This window comes from Choristoneura fumiferana, chromosome 22 (genome assembly GCF_025370935.1).
Source record: "Choristoneura fumiferana chromosome 22, NRCan_CFum_1, whole genome shotgun sequence".
NCBI lineage: Eukaryota > Metazoa > Arthropoda > Insecta > Lepidoptera > Tortricidae > Choristoneura > Choristoneura fumiferana.
The window spans coordinates 14,413-32,547 of NC_133493.1; the positions used below are offsets into that span (position 1 = coordinate 14,413).

At 39.2% G+C, this 18,135-nt stretch overlaps 1 pseudogene; it reads left to right on the forward strand.

Moving 5' to 3' along the window:
• Positions 1-4,234: 4,234 nt before the first annotated feature.
• Positions 4,235-11,166, forward strand: LOC141440155 (uncharacterized; annotated as a pseudogene).
• Positions 11,167-18,135: the final 6,969 nt, after the last annotated feature.

The window sequence follows — 18,135 nt, forward strand, 5'->3', positions numbered from 1 at the left end:
TGTTCATCATCTGTCTGTCAAAGGGTTGTATCTCAGGAACCGTACCTAATTGACAGACAACTGAAATTTAGGCATAATATTCGTTTATTTAATTTATAATTTTGGTATTTTGGCCTCTATGTGTACAACCGTAGATGCACAAGCTCGACTCGGACTTATCGCTTTTTTATTATTTTACAACAGTGTTACAGTTTTTTCATGTCATTTATTACGAAAGAATTTCCATTGCCAAAATATACAGACAGACAACTCAGTACCTACTCAGTAGGGTATTTATTTATTTACGAGTACTGCCTTTTCGCAACGTAACGTTTGGCAACCTGTTTCATTTCGCAAACTGTAAATCTGTAAATATTTCAGGATTCATTTCAGGGCCATCGTGTAGAACCCTTTAGGTTAGGTTAGGTTAGTTTTATAAAAATCCTGAAATATTTACAGTTTCAGAAATATCAAACAGTTGGGAAATGAAAAGTTGCGAAATGAAACAGGTTGCCAAACGTTATTCGCCGAAACAATAGTAAACCATTTATTTAACTGGAACATTACCTACTACAATTAATTACCAAATTTAAATAAGTCAACAGTACGTTTTTAAAATACGGACATAATATTGAAAGAAAGAAAGAAAATACTTTACCTATTCATAACAGTACAGACACAACAATATTATTAAAAGTACAAATATCGCCTGAAACATCCATAGATCATCCCGCTCTTTAGTTATCACTTACCACTATAAATCGAATTTAGTGTCCATTGCGTCCATTTGTCCCAGTTTACAATACACTGCGGCGTCAATAGAGCGGTGTGAGCGCGCGTCGCGAACACACGCGTTAATCACTCCGGTACATTGCGGGTTGTCGCTGCGGGGCGCGGAACAATTGGCGCTATTAACCTAATTATTGGTTATTGAATATTAAGAGGGCTCGATAGTGACACGGATATTGTATATAGCATTAATAGTGCGTAATTACCCTATTAAGCGCTAGTAAGCCCTCTTGTTCTGAGAGGAGGCCTGTGCCCAGCAGTGGGATGTATATAGGCTGGGTTTAATTACCCTATTGCTAGCGTTTATCATTAGGACTAGCAATTTAATTGAAATTTTGATATTTCGCAAAAAATCCCGTTGGAATTTCTAAAGATTACACCGTGAATTTCACTAAAGTTGCATAAAAAAACGAAAGAAATTTTAGGATTGTATTCCGATCCCGTGTGAATTTTGGTATTTTAAAAAGTTTGTACTTACTTGCTACGAATTTCAGACGTCTAGCTATGTGGGTACATACTAAATGCCATCCAAATCTGTCAAGCCGTTTTAACGTGAAGGAGTAGCAAACACACACACCCACAAACTTTCTCATTTATAATTAGTACGATCTGTGTACCAAATTTCATTTAAATCTGTTTTGCTTGATGGAGTAACAAATACAAGCACAGTAGGATAAATGTTCTAATAATTACGTAAACTTTAACCAAATTAGTAATCAAAACTACGTATTAATTTTAAAGCAAAACAGTGTACAAAAAGATACCCGTAAAACATTAAGCGCGTCGAGCAACATGGCCGCCGCGCGACATTTCCCGCCGACACGACAAACGACATAAAGTGTTGCCGCCGTATATCACGCGCACAATGCCGAAGATTTACTATCCCTGGCTGTGAGAACCATTGTTTCGACGCCAGGGGCGCTGCACCGCCGGCTCGAACACTGTGCCTACAGTTTTATTGTTTAATAGCCTTTATGATACTTACTTCGTCTGCGAATCATTTGTATTATAGACTGATTTTACATTTGGTTAATAAATTAGCTTCCGTAAAAAACATAATAAAAAACCGGCCAAGAGCATGTCGGACGCGCCCGACATAGGGTTCCGTAGCTATTACGAAAAAAATAAGTAGTATTTTTCTAATGATTTCTATTTTGTACGGAATATTCCAAGTTTAGGTATATTTTATACCTTTAGGCTGCTATTTACTCTTAGGGCCTGGACACATGTCGCCGGTACGGTGCCGTCTACGGTGTCACGGGCGCGCGCGTCAAACGGCGTCGTGCCGAAACACGGTGCCGCGTACGGTGCCGTACACGGCGCCGCGAACGGCGTCGTACCACGGCGCGGTGCCGTGTACGACGCCGTGCACGGTGCATCGCTTGGTAGTTTAACTAGTTTACGTTTTGCTGCTGAACGCATAACACGCAAGTAAATAGTGGAGTATGGATTCACCCAATATCTTCGTTTCTGTTTTTTTCTTCATTCGTCGTCTTAGCAGTAGGAGCAGGAGAATACGTTTTTCTTGGTCATGTCAAGGCAAAAACTGTATACTTGTATATATTTAAAACGACAATTGTTTTTAATATTTGAACCGATGGTTGTACTTGCGTGTTATGCGTTCAGCAGCAAAACGAAAACTAGTTAAACTACCAAGCGATGCACCGTGCACGGCGTCGTACACGGCACCGCGCCGTGGTACGACGCCGTTCGCGGCGCCGTGTACGGCACCGTACGCGCACCGTGTTTCGGCACGACGCCGTTTGACGGCGCCGCGCCGTGACACCGTAGACGGCACCGTACCGGCGACATGTGTCCAGGCCCTTAAACTCCTAATAATTCTCAAGAAAACTTAACCTTTATAGTTTTCCTTGTAAGTTTGGATACCTAACTTCGCTCAAATTTTTCGCTCGTAAATTTGCACTTTAAAGTTGAATATTTTGCGAACAAATCACTGAATCGAAAAATCGTTTTAGCAACCCCCTTTTGGTTTTAAAATACTTATTCAACGATACACCACACTACAAGGTTCGATGAGAAAAAAAAATCACCCCCACCCCAACTTTACGTCTATTAAGTACCTACTCTATAAAAATATTTTTTTAAAAAATTTATTGTACAATTTAATCAGCATAGTTTACATATATATTCGTGCAAAATTACAGCTTTCTAGCATCGATAGTCCCTGAGCAAAGCCGCGGACGGACAGACAGACAGAGACAAGGCGAAACTATAATTTTGGTTACGGAGCCCTAAAAAAGCATTCTGGAAAAAATGCGAAAGAAAATTTTGCTACCAGGAAATAACGATTCTGGGAAATTGACCTAACAAACCCAAAAAGCGAAACTAACTGTCTGTTTGTCTGTCTATTACATATTCATGCTTAAACCACTGAACCGATTTAGAAGAAATTTGGTATGGAAATTTGAACACCCTGGAAAGGAGAAAGGATATCTTTATCCCGGAAAATTCCATCGAACCCACGGGCACGCGATCGACTATTTCTTCACCAGTAGGTCGTACGTAAATAAGTTCTATCGTATAAACCAGTCTTTCATTCGATCAGCCGTTTGTCAGTCTAACTACCCTTGAAAACCTATTTATACCCTCCCATTCCCACCACGTTCATTATTGTATGTACAAGCATATAACCATAAAGATAAACATCTCCTTTATTTCTTAATAACCAAAACTCCGTATTCAGCGATCTTTAAAAGACCACAGTTTTCTTTGTGGTTCAGTCTCGGTGTATTATTTTAATTGAAACTTGGAGGCGTGCCCTTTGTTAGTCAAAAGGTTTTTTTCTTTCAATTGATTCGTGAATGCGGTGAACAGTTGCTCGCGGCTCGATTACGTTTTATTAAGATGTAGGTTTTTGGGGTCCGTAGCCAAAATGGCAAAACGGAACCCTTATAGTTTCGCCATGTCTGTCTGTCCTGACCGCGGCTTTGCTCAGGGACTATCAATGCTAGAAAGCTGTAATTTTGCACATATATATATGTAAACTATGCCAACAAAATGGTACAATATTTTTTTTACAGTACCTCCCATAGACGTTAAGTGGGGTTTTTTTTTCTCATCCGACCTTGTAGTGTGAGGTATCGTTGGATAGGTCTTTTAAAACCATTAGGGGGTTGCTAAAACGATTTTTTGATTCAGTGATATGTTTGCAAAGTATTCCACTTTCAAGTGCAAATTTTCATTAAAATCGAGTGCGGGGAAGTACAGTCAACGTCATAAATAAAATAAGTGATCACTTTTTACCTTGTCATTTTAACGTCATGTTTGAAAAGCCATACGAAATTGTTTACAGACTGAAAGCGGCAAGGTACAAAAGTGACCTTATTTATGACGTTGACTGTACATAAGAAATAGAAATAGAAAAAAATAGAAATATTTGTTCGCACTTCGCAAATTACAGAAGACAATTAAAAACGAAATCGCGAAGCGGTCCCAGCTCAGCATAATGTTGGCCGTGAAGGCCAACGCTGGTCTTCCGCTGTGTAAGATTATGTTTGTCTGTTTATTTGTTTATACTCTTTATTGTACAAAAAAGGAAAAATTGTAGGTCCCAAATATGTTTGAAAGTAAAGTAAATACCTATTATGCGTCTAAGATTCCTACCGCAGCGAACAGCGATTTTGATAAAACATGTCTAAGAAAGAACCATGGCTAGAAAACCTGCTTTCAAATAAAAAAAACCGCATTCAAATCGGTCTACCCGTTTAAGAGCTACGATCCCACCGACAGACATACAGACATACGGACACACAGACACACATAGCGGTCAAACTTATAACACCCCTCTTTTTTGCGTCGGGGTTTTAAAACAAAAAGGTTACATAAAAAAAAGTAACGTATTAAGTACAAAGGCGGACTTATCCCTGCAGGGATCTCTGCCAGTCAACCTTTGAGTAGTAAAGGAGCAATCAAAAAACAAGGATCGACAAATAGAGCAAAACATTTGAATAAATATAGATAACACCGTAAAATTGCATTGCTCCTTGGGGCTAGCTAAAAAACGAATTCTACACGGACGGAGTTGCGGGCAACAGCTAGGAGAACATAAACTTTCCTCTAGTTCTCGTACCACTTGGACTGTATAAAACTGAGGTACCCTGTTCATAGTTTTCCAATATTTTAATGGCGGCAAACACCCGCAGCTAGCGAAGCGCCCCGCTCCTGAAACAATGGCCGCCATTAAAATGTTGCGCGCGAGCGCCCGCGAACGCGTTATTGTACAACACATTTGGTATTGTGGACATTTGGGTGTTAGGAGGTTTCTATGTATGTATGTATGTATGTACCTAAACTCTTTATTGCACAAAATAAATTAAACAAAATATAATTGACAAACTTTGAGATAGGTACTTGGTTTTTATAGTGCGTGAAATACAATAGAATGTATAGTTTATTTTGCATTTATATAAATATTGATACTTTTCTTTTCTTTAAGTTTTAATTGTATCACTCTTTTCATGATGTGTACACATAGTCTGAATTTTATTGTAAAATGATCTGTTGCTTTAATTATTCTCATTACTGTACATCATGTTTACAGTTTGTTTTGTGTGCCAAAGTTAATAAATAAATAAATAAATAGTTTTACTTACCTACGTCGCTCGCTACAAACGCCTAAATATTATCCCACTAATAATATTGTTAAATGCGAAAATTTGCAAGTCTGTATGTTTGTTTATTACCACATAACGTCTAAACTGCTGAACCAATTTCGATTAAATTCGTTATACAGATAGTTTGAGTCCTGAGGACGGACATAGGATAGTTTTTATCCCGGAAAATTTCATTATTCCCGCGGGATAGCGATAAAGGAATTCTATGCGGACGCAGTCGCGGGTAACAGCTAGTTACCTATAATGAGTCCGCCAGTTAGATTATCAGTTGATTAACATATGTACAGATAGTTCAACTCAGTTGTGCGCGCGGCCCTATGTGTGCGTGCGCTTGTAAATATACAAGTTTCACGTGACGCGGCAGTCGTCGTGCGAGCAAGACGTGTTCTTATCGCTTTACCCACACATAGGGCCGCGCGCACAACTGAGTTGAACTATCTGTAGCTAAGAACCCCAGAGAAAGAAAAGAAAGAAAGAAAGAAAATACATTTACTTAACGCCATAAAAAAACATCACAATTAACAACAATAGAACAAAGACAAAACATAAATGACGCTAAATAAAGGTAATAAGGGTAAAGGGTAAGAAACTCGCTTTCACCTAAAAACCGCATCGAAATCAAACCATCTGTTTGAGAGCTACGACACGGACAGATAGTGTGACGCCACTAACACACTGTAACTTTATAACATCCCTCTTCTGGGTCGGGGGTAAAAAAGGTAACCATTGTTAAAACCACGAAAGATGACGCGCTCGTCAGAGTGCGCCGGTGGTTCTAGTGTTTCTTCGGAAGCTCGTTAAGCGGCGCAAAGCGTCAAGAACGTCAAGTATCAGCTCGTCTGAATCGATAACCGCTACTGTGCCGTTTTTGTTATTTCCAATAACAATTTTTACGAAGTGATTTGATTTTCTTCCGTAAATGGCGATTCGCAACTGACAAGTGCAAATTACGAGGTCAATTAGAAATCAAGTAGATTGATTTAGAAAAACATAAGAATATTATTCGAAATAATTATTAATTAAGATATTGGACCAATTAACATAAAAAAAGAAAATACTGTTGGGGTGTGTGAAAATATTTTCAAACGTTATTTTGCAAATATACGTCACAATCAGTTAGTATTTTTTACTAAAGTATTATAAAATGAAATGGTTTTGGAATTAGACCACATTGTAAAAAATTAACAATGCCAATTATCACCTAATATACCTAACCATAGCCAATGCCAATGTCAAACCAACCATCAAATTCTCTAATTTAGCACCTGGTACGACATTGGTTATAGTTTATAGTTCGAGTAACTTGGTACAATTCACACTCAATTTGTTATTATGGAGTGTAGAGCCCTCCGTCTAAGTTGAATTAACTTTTGAGTCAAAGTCAAAGTCAAAGTCAAAACATCTTTATTCAATTTAGGCTACAACAAGCACTTATGAATGTCAAAAAAAATCTACCACCGGTTCGGAAAAACCTCTGCTGAGAAGAATCCGGCAAGAAACTCAACGAGGTATATATATTTTTTTTTAAAACAGATTTACAATATTATTAAATGACATGTATACATCACAAGTATTTAACACAACTTTATTTTAACACAGTAGGTTCGCTATTTGAAGGGATCGCTAATGCGGATCGGAATTATTTCCAAATATCCCTGTCCATGATATAATCATTAACTTTATAATACGCCTTTGATATTAATGTCTTCTTGACAATAGATCTGAATTTTGTATCCGTTTCATTTATAATATTTTTGGAATTTTATTATAAAACGTATGCAATTTCCCAGAAAAGACTTTTGGTTTTAGCCAGTCTGTAAGATGGAACTTTAAGCTTCCCTGTGTTTCTAGTAGCCTTTGGCTTATCGACGTTAGTGGGAAAATCACATATGTTCTTCCTAACATACATGATTATTTCAAAAACATAAAGCGACGGCAGGGTTAGGATATCTGTTTCCTTAAAAAAAGATCTTAAAGATTCACGCGTCCTCAAATTATAAATTGCTCTTGAGTCTGTATACATGTTACTTAAATAAAGCCCCAGTATTTCAGTTATTTTCTAGCACTTCTATAAGTAATCTAACGGAATTCTCGTTTGTCCACAGCCCAAAAGCGCGCGCGCATCACAGAGGTGTGTTCCAGCCCCTCCCCCCGACGGAGCAACCGGACACCAAGTCCCCCCCCACTCCTCGCCGCTAACCACCCCGCCCCCGCGCTCACCCTCAGACCACGACCTCAACGTCGAAGAAGAGCTCGAGGACCCGTCAGAAAATTCCCTCACCCAGAGAACCTATCAATGAAAGCGCCAAGAACCGAAGAGACACCCGTCAAAAAAGAAGAAGAAGAAAAATGGGACAATGACTTCAAATACAAGATGTTCAGACGCGACAGAAAAGAGCCTGAACCTGAAGATTGTTCCTCATCCTTCCAGAAATCTCCAGTTGATGTGCTCATTAAAGTTTTCCCCAGGAAGAGTCGACAAGAGATCGAAGCTACTCTAGCAAGGTGCAAAGGGGATGTAGTGGCTGCTATGGAGATGATGGTGAATGGTACAGAACATCCGACACACGCGTACAACCTGACACAAGAATCTCCACCATTCATGCAGAATTACCAATCAAAGTCAGCGTTTTCTCCACTATCCAACCAGAGCTTCAAGTTCTCTCCTTCGAGAAGGTTCCTGACGCCGCCGTATAGTGGTACTGGGTATCTTCCGACGGTGATCCGGCCGCCTCCGGAGTACCTGTCCGGCTTTATGCCGCCGGCGGAGCTGATGTACGGCCGGCAGATGCCCGTGCCGTCTCCCGGCACGTCACCGCGCTCAGATAATACCAACACGGAATTTTCTGACTAGGGGCGTCTGAACTGGACAGTGTAGCTGAACTGTGCTTTGAACTGTGAATGCGTTAGAATTGTTTATTCAGAGTAATTATTGTAATTTCGAATACATTCCAAACTGGTCTGTTAGAGTTAGAATTGTTTGACGTATTTTCTACGTTAAGTAGATCACGGTTACCTTTAATAAGCTTCCTAATGAGCATCTAATACTAGAGAAAGTAGACGCAGTTGACGCACAAGAATGATAGTAGAAGAGCTTGGTCTACTTACACGACATTACATCTACCCGTGATTAGGTACGCTGCTTATAGCTGCGTCAAAATATCAAAGCTACTTCGATCTACGCCCTGTAAAAATATTTTCATCACACTTGCTCGTAAACAGTGTCGTAACATGCAGGCTACCTTGGTTGCAACCCCCCAAATAAAACCCTCGACCTTAATGTGCTTGTCATGAAACCCGTGGTCGGTAAATGAGTCATTGCCCGTACTAATTTTGTTGTCATGAAGCCCAAGGTCGGTAAATGAGTGTGATACTGCACACACGTCGGGCGCATGGTCAGGCTGGGGGAGGGCGGCGCGGAGGCTGGCGCTGCCAAGAGCGCAGTCAGCGGTATCGACAATTTTTGAAAAAATATTAGTTTTTCTTTTACAAATATACAATTTTACTCGCAAATGTGATGAAAAACATTGTATGTCGCACGGGCGGTACTAGAATTACGAACATTGACTCATTAAAGCCCTCAGTCTTCGACTTCGGGCTTCTAATAGACTCTCGTCCGTAATTCCTTGTTTACCGCCCTTTAGACACAATGTACTATTACATCTAATGTAAAAACGTGAATCACTTAAACTTGATATTAGAACTTTTTGTGTAATGCAGGTCTGACATACCCGCGAATTACAAATGTGGAATTTGGCCCGTTTCACGTTTATGTTAGCATGAATTACGACGTGGCTCCGGCACCGGTTGGATAATGCCAAGAAGCGCGAATGCGAAGCGTTATCCTCACTTCTTTTTCGGGCCAACACAAACATTCACGGCACTGGTGTAACGCAAGAATATAGCTTTAGCATATTAGAAAGGCTTTTTGTGCCTTCACATGTTTATTATTTCACATCTAATCAATTTCTGAACTTCTTAATCTAAGATTGTAGATCTGAACTGAAACGAAACAAAATAAAAAAATAAAGATAAAGGCCATTGCTCTACGATGTATTATTATTAAGGCCCGGAATTTTGTGGCTATTGACAGATTGTAGGGAAAGAGCACCGCTTTTTATCGATGTTATCGACAAATCGATAGTTTTTTTAATTCATGTTTTTACTAGCTTTTGCCCGCGGCTCCGCCCGCGTTGTATTCGGTTATCGCGCGCTGTTCCCTCGGGAACTGTGCATTTTCCGGGATAAAAAGTAGCCTATGTCACTCTCGGGCCCATAAACTATCTCTATGCCAAAAATCACGTCGATCCGTCGCTCCGTTACGGCGTGAAAGACGGACAAACACACAAACATACAAACACACTTTCGCATTTATAATATTAGTATGGATGGATTGTATAAAACCTCAGACTTTCCGATGATACGTATTTTCAGCGGTCAATGATGAATGAAATTATCGGAAAGTTTAATTCGTTTAAATTGCTTTATTGAAATCACTATAATTACGAATACCTTTATATTTTATAACTTGAGAAAAGATCCCTCTGAGACCACTTAACGTTCGGTAGCTTGCCCACCCAAAATATTATTTTGTATTCCTTCAGTTCTTACCGTAGCCAACATAAAGTATTTTATAATAATATTCCAAGCTGTATGTATCAAAGTTACAACTTAATTAACAGTTGTCGATTTCGTATACAAAGTCTATATCATTATTAATTTCAGTATCGATAATATCGATAAAAAGCGGTGCTCTCTCCCTACAATCCGTCAATAGCCATAATCATAATTCATAATTATGAATATTTTTATGTCATTATGGTTTTATCCACCATGTAGTGTATACGATGAGTGTTCAAGATGGCGTCTAACGCTCCTGTGTATATAATTTTAGTCTAATTTATATCTCTAATAGTTAGTACATAAGGTAGTTAGTACATGACGTTTTGTTTACTCAACATGGTCATATAACCCAGTTTAGATCAGCAAGAATGACCGTACAAGTCGCAGTACATTGCGGTGCTCTATTGAGAGAGAGAGAGAGAGAGAGAGAGAGAGAGAGAGGAAGAAACATTTATTAACACATATTCGATACACATTTCTGATGGTAACGCAGTCTTAACTGGGTTAGAATAACAGTGATGATCCAAACTGTTCGGGATTGTTTGGGATTGGTAGGTGTGGGGTATAAGAGGCGAGCCTTTCCCATCAGTGGGATACCAGGCTAATTAAAAGAAGTAGACCATGAAAAGTTAATCAAGATTTATGTATTCAAAAGCTGTCTGCTGACAACCTAACTAGAATACCAGAGAATATTAGCTTTAGTATTTGCGTGTATATTTGTGCTTTAGAATAATATTTAGGGAACTTGAAATCTACGTCGTTTATCTCTCAGAATTGTATGTTTAATTAATTCAATGAAAATGATGGTAAAACTAAAACTATAATTTATCATAAAATGTAACGTTGATTAAATAACCTGCTAAGGCTCCATTTCCACCAGAGATGTGGACGTGTCGCGAGGGATGTGTTTTTCATGAACTAGAGGTGGGTAAATCCGGATCTGAAGATTCAAAAGAGTCAGATCCTCAAGCGGATCCGAATCCCTTAATGACTCCTTTCAAATCTTATTGACTCCGGAGTTACTAACTCCGACTGGATCGAGCGGCTCGCCTCGCTCGTGATCGCCGTCATGCTCACTCACACTGACTCGCTCTGTCCGCCTGCTTTCGCTCTCGCTCGGCTTGGATCGGATCGGCAGGGCTACTACGAAACTCAAGTTCGTATCGTACCGTCCCTCTCGCTCTCGTATTAAATAGTATAAGTCTCAGAGGGACCGCACGACACGAACTTCGATTTTGGAGTTTCGTAGTAGCCCTGCGGATCGGATCTTGGACTCGGATCTTATTATCTATGTTTGGTTGGTCGGTTCTGTTCGGTTTGGTTCGGTTCGGTTCGTAGTAGCCCTGCGGATCGGATCTTGGACTTGGATCTTATTATCTATGTTTGGTTGGTCGGTTCGGTTCGGTACTCGGACTTGGACTAACGAACGAATCTGTACTTCAGTTCAGTCAGCGGGTGGGGCACCGCAGTACCGAACCGAGCCGGGGCGGATCGGCCATAGATAAATTAATAATCGCTCGAAAGAACCGGAGTCAATAAAGGAGTCGGATTCAATAAGCGGATTCGGTACCGACACCGGAGCTGGATCTAGTGAGTCAGATCACTTCGCGGAGTTGAGATTACCCATGTCTATCATGAACCAATAGAAACACTTCATTTGCCTCGCCTCGCTCCGCTGATTTGTTTCCACTAGAGATGTACTATGCTAGTATAGGTCAATGAAGCGTTTCTATTGGTTCAAGAAAAATCCACACAAACAAGAAAAAAAACAAAATCATTTATTCAGTAAATAGGCCGCAATGGGCACTTTTACACGTCATTTTTAAAACTACCAGCGCTTTCGGAAAGACCATCATTGCCAAGAAGAATGCGCCGCAAGTAACTTGGCAGAAAGTCATTTTTTCAACATAAAATAATTACAAATAATATAAAGGCTACGGATTAGCCCGAAACATGTCGAGCTAAACTCGATTTAAGACGTGAGTTATCCGGGTCATTATATTTAATACAAATAAAATACTTAAAACTACAGTATACAATTAAATAAAAGAAAATACAAAAAAATAATGCAAGGATATATGGGGTCCCTTAGTTACAAAACTAAACACTAACTATTATCTACGTCTTAGTAACATATCCTGGCACATTTTTGGTGGAAACATGGTGTAAACGCAGCCTAAGGTCATGTGACTCGATATTGTTTAATAGAAGTTTAATAGTCATCTTTTTAGTTTCTGTAAGTAGCTAGTGAATACCTAATACTCGATATTGTTACTGGATAATATTTTTAGTTTAGAAAAACGTTTAAATAAGAGAGCTCCTGATTTACTCTAGTAGCCAAGCGCTTTTGGGTTCCCACAAAAAAAAATCTAATCCTATTAATATCCTATATCATAATAATCCTATATAAAAAATTAAAACGTATATCGTCCTCGTCAAACTGACCAACATTAGTTCAGCGACTTTTAAAAATAATGGAGTCTGAATTTTCCCTTTTTCATACAAATTACATACTGCTATCAATGTACGCCATCCTAGAACACAACTGACGTCGCCTGTCACGCTACAAACATCAAGCATTTTGCTTTACATTGCTTCTTCGAATAAACTTTAAAGTGTAATAACAATTAAAAAACTAATTATTTTTAAAAGTCGCTGAACTAATGTTGTTCAGTTTGACGAGTATGATCTATGTTTAAATTATTTGCTCATATTACAGACCACACCCATATTACATGTGCGAAAGTTTGTGCGTATATGTGTATGTGTGTGTATGATGATTGTTTATCCTTCCCGCTAAATCATCTGGATGGATTCGAAAGAAAAATATGAATATAGTTGAACATCTGGAATAGCGCATAGGCTACTTAATCCCGATATTTCCGATATACATCCAATTACTTCAAAATTCGTGATGTCGTTTTAGGTAGAGTAAAAAAGTAACAAGGAAACATTAAGTCATACACTTTCTTAATTATAATATTAGCAGGACAACAAAACGATATACCCAGTGCCATCCACGAAGATTTTGTCAAAATTAGACATTAATGTCATTGTAAGAAGAACCACAGCACGCGTCATCGTAAACGACTCTACCTATACAGGGTGGGCCCTGTAACAGAAGCAAAAAATTAAAACCCTGGTTCTGCTACTCAAATGGAACTAATACTTAGTTCTGCAACTTTCAAAAATTAAGTAATTAATATCATTATGTTTATTCCAAACAAATTAAATGGTATTTTCAATGTACGGCATCCTATAGCCTAAATGGCATCGTCTGTCACGTTACAAACTGACGGATATCGCAATACATTGCTTGTCCAATGAAACTTTAAACTATAATAAAAGTAAAATAGCTCAAGATGAAGAGTGGAAGTTGTGGTTTAATTTTTTGCTCCTGTTACAGGGCCCACCTTGTATATATCTAAACAGTGACGACCAGATGGCCTAGTGGTTAGAGAACCTGACTACGAAGCTTGAGGTCCCGGGTTCGATTCCCGTGTCGGGGCAGATATTTGTATAAAAAATACGAATGTTTGTTCTCGGGTCTTGGGTGTTTAATATGTATTTAAGTATGTATCTATCTATATAATTATATTTATCCGTTGCTTAGTACCTATAACACAAGCTTTGCTAAGCTTACTTTGGGACTAGGTAAATTGGTGTGAATTGTCCCCTGATATTTATTTTATTTATTTTTTAGAGCCCTGTTCCTAAGCAAAATGTATGCAGTGTGTTTTTAGATTGGTTACTAACACCCTTAAGTAAACGTTTTTCTGAACCTAGTTCGTACCTTAGTGTTCGTTAGACTATCAAAAATATATAAATATAATATTACTATATGTAAATATGTAGCGTAAGCCTGTACCCGTAGCGTAGCGAAGTGCGATAAGAACATAACATCGCTCAATAAACGAATAAAAAAAGAGAATCTTTCATTTCTACCTCACCTTTCAAAGTCAAAGTCAAAATCTTAATACAATTTTGGCTGTAATAAGCGCTTGTGAATCTCAAAAAATCTATCAACGTGTTCGGGAAAACCTCTATCGGTAAGACTAATAAGAAAGTCAAACATCGGCTAAGAGCATGTCGGGCACGCCCAGGATATGATTCCGTAGTCATTACGAAAAAATAAAGTCATATTTTCGGACAGACATGGCGAAACTATAAGGGTTTCTAGTTGACTACGGAACCCTAAATATTAAGATTTTCTTCTTGGTTGTGCTCAAAGTCAAAGTCAAAGTCAAAATATCTTTATTCAATTTAGGCTACAACAAGCACTTATGTGTCAAAAAATCTACCACCGGTTCGGAAAAACCTCTGCTGAGAGAATCCGGCAAGAAACTCAACGAGGTATATATATGCTATAAGAGTTACAAATTTCAAGTTCAAGTTCAAGTTTTTGTTATTAGATTCCCCGTCAAATTATATGGAATAGCCTCTTTACTGACTGTATCATTCAAATTCAAATCATTTATTCAGTAAGTAAGCCGCAATGGGAGACTCCGCTGTCTGTCTGTCCGTCCGTCTGTCATATGAGTCGTAATAGTTAGACACTTGAAATTTTTATAGATTATGTATTACTGTAGCCGCTATAACAACAAATACTAAAAACAGGATCCATACTTCCATCCATACTAAGTCTTTCACGTCGAAACGGAGCGACGGATCGACGTGATTTTTGGTAAAGAGATAGTTTATGGGCCAAAGAGTGACGTAGGCTACTTTTTATCCCGGAAAAAAGCACAGTTCCCGAGGGAACAGTGCGCGATAATCGAATCCCATGGCGGCGAAGCCACGGGCAAAAGCTAGTAAAAAAATATTTAAGGGGGCTCCCATACAACAAACTTGATTTAAATTGCCGTTTTTTGCTTATGTCTAATGTTGTTTAAATAATGGTACGGAACCCTTCGTGCGCAAGTCCGACTCGCACTTGGACGGTTTTTTTTTAAAGAAGAATGCGCCGCAAGAAACTTGGAACTTGAAACATTGCATTGTGTTGACTTAGAGGTTTGATTTACTTCACTGTTCTAAGGGCTAGTACAGTGCCCTTAGTGTAAGTTTTCGGTTACAAAATACGCCTCGATCGCGTTCGCGTTAAAATCTCAATTTGTATGGAAACACGAATATCACAAACGTTCCGCTAGAGGCGCTGTTCGTGTTTGCATACAAATTGAGATTTTAACGCGAACGCGATCGAGACGTATTTTGTAACCGAAAACTTACACTAAGGGCACTGTACGATTACTTTGAGTTAACACTTGACAGATGGGCGTGCCTTCAGTCAATTTTCAACTATGAGATCATACAAATAAAATAGTTTTTACATAATCTGTAAACGTGGGTAGCGGTATACTAAAAATGGCTTTATTTGTATGACGTCAAAGTTGAAAATTGACTGAAGGCACGCCCATCCGTCAAGTGTTAACTCCAAGTAATCGTACTGTACAGGTAATTTGAATGAACGAATGAATGAGTGAATGAAAGTATCTGTGTGTACACTTCACACAAATATGAAAATGACAGATGCTTGACATTTTCACTTTCGTTCAATCCATTCATGCCACCTCTTGTGATATGAATCGACGTGTAGACTCGAGTGTTTGTTATTAATTTCAGCTTTCCTGAGAAACAGACGAACAGACCGACAACAAAGTCATTTTATACGGTTTCTGTTTTTTCCTATTGAGATATGGAACCCTAAAAATTACAGAATTAATAATGGAAACATAATACAGTGTACCGGCAGCCAGACTTTTTTTAAGGGAGGTTATGTAACGTTTTTCTGTACCTAACTAAAGCATGACATTAATTTAATTAATAAACTAAAATTCAGACTTTGTTTACTTTCTAAAAAAATTATAATTGCCAGCAATGTTTTTTTATTAGACTGGATGGCAAACGAACAAGTGGGCCTCCTGATGGTAAGAGATCACCACCGCCCATAAACATCTGCAACACCAGGGATATTGCAGATGCGTTGCCAACCTAGAGGCCTAAGATGGGATACCTCAAGTGCCAGTCATTCCACCGGCTGTCTTACTCCACGCCGAAACACAACAGTAAAGCAATCACAAAAAAAGCAAGCAGTGCCAGAAATGTGTACAGCAAAGTAAATTGACAAGTAATAATCAAAGTATCTGTCGGCTGTCATTTACTCGTCAATTTACTTTGATGTACATTGCTGGCAATTATAATTTTGTTCGAAAGTTAACAAAGTCTGAATTTTAGTTTATTAATTAAATTAATGTCTAATTTATTGAATCAGGCGTTACTTTGCGGAGGTCCATATCAATGAACTAAAAGAATTTCCTTGCTCACCCGCGACCTTACGATAGCTAAGCTTATGCAAAATATGCGTGTTCATGCAGTTCCTCCACCTCCACACTGTAAGAACACACACAAATCACACAAACCCATCTATCACCACCACCACTCTGGCACTCTACACTGACGCGTTTCGAACTCAACCAGAGCTCATCTTCAGAGTGACACAACCGTACACCATGCTACCAGTTGTTAGACTCTGAAGATGAGCTCTGGTTGAGTTAGAAACGCGTCAGTGTAGTGTGGTGGTGGTGATAGATGGGTTTGTGTGATTTGTGTGTGTTCTTACAGTGTGGAGGTGGAGGAACTGCATGAACACGCATATTTACCCGACTGTCGGATGGAGGGTTATGTTTTTTGCATAAGCGTAGCTATCGTAAGGTCGCGGGTGAGCAAGGAAATTTCTTTTAGTTCATTAAATTAATGTCATGTGGTTAAGTTACAGAAATGCGTTACTTTAACCCCCCTTCCCTTAAAAAGCCTGGCTGCTGTAACACACTGTATAAAGCTAAAACAGAGACGAAAGGCTAGTAGTTAACGTGTAGACAATTATGACATAAACATAAACAACTGCGAGCATATATAAACCCATTAACTTCAACCACTTACGACGAGAGATGCCTTGGCCTGTTGTCTTGCACCACAGTATACACTAGATAAAAAATGCATACTGTCAATTTTAGAAAGGAAGTGAATAAGGTAAACGTCCGAGTGCTCGACACTTCCAATAGGTGACACCCTGTTGTGACCTATATTTTGCTCTCATAAGGCAAAAGGAGGTCTGTCAAAAAAATCACGGTTTATTTATACCATTTGATGCAGAATTTCTTAAGCTACACAATGGTACAAATAAGTCAAAGGTATTTTTTTTTCGAGATATCGCCTTCTGATCTAAGAGGTAGTAGGTACCTACTGCCAATACCATAAATACATTGTAGGTCATAAGCACTTTTTTTTTAATGGAGAAAACCGAAAATACTGATCTTTAATTAAACGAATTTGATGATTCTAATCACATCTCCCGAATTGCCTTTGTATTAGCAGGAAGACGCCTTGCCATCTCCTGTCGTAAATTCTCCAAGCACAGATACCAATGCTTATGTCGATGTGCCTTCATCTCAATAGGCTTGCATCAGACGTCGACGGTCTAGATAGCCCATAGACCAGGCTAGACTGCTAGGCCGGGACAAGAGACCCACATGTCCTGCTCACGCTTGACGCTGCCGACAAAGGGCGGACAAGTGTGAGGACACGCCTTGGCACTAGCGGAGTCTGAATCACACTACGATCATAGTATAAGTATTAAAGGTAATCATCCCAGTCTATATACGTCCCACTGCTGGGCACAGGCCACCTCTCAGAATGAGAGGGCTTGGACCGTAGTTCCCACGCGGGCTCAGTGCGGATTGGGAACTTCACACATACCATTGAATTACTTCACAGGTGTGTGCAGGTTTCCTCACGATGTTTTCCTTCACCGTAAAGCTCGTGGTAAATTTCAAATGTAATTTCGCACATGAACTTCGAAAAACTCAGAGGTGCGGGCCGGGGTTTGAACCCACGAACCTCTGCTTGAGAGGCCATAGGTCAGACCACTCGGCCACCACGGCTTTATTGAAAGTAATATCCCACTAATATTATAAGTATGCGAAATTTTGTAAGTCGCTGTTTGTTTGTTACTTCATCACGTCTAAACTGCAGAACCGATTTAGATGTGACGTTCCCACAGCAGCTGCCAGCAGCAGTTTATTGTTGTCCACACTAACAGGAACGTTGTGTTTCT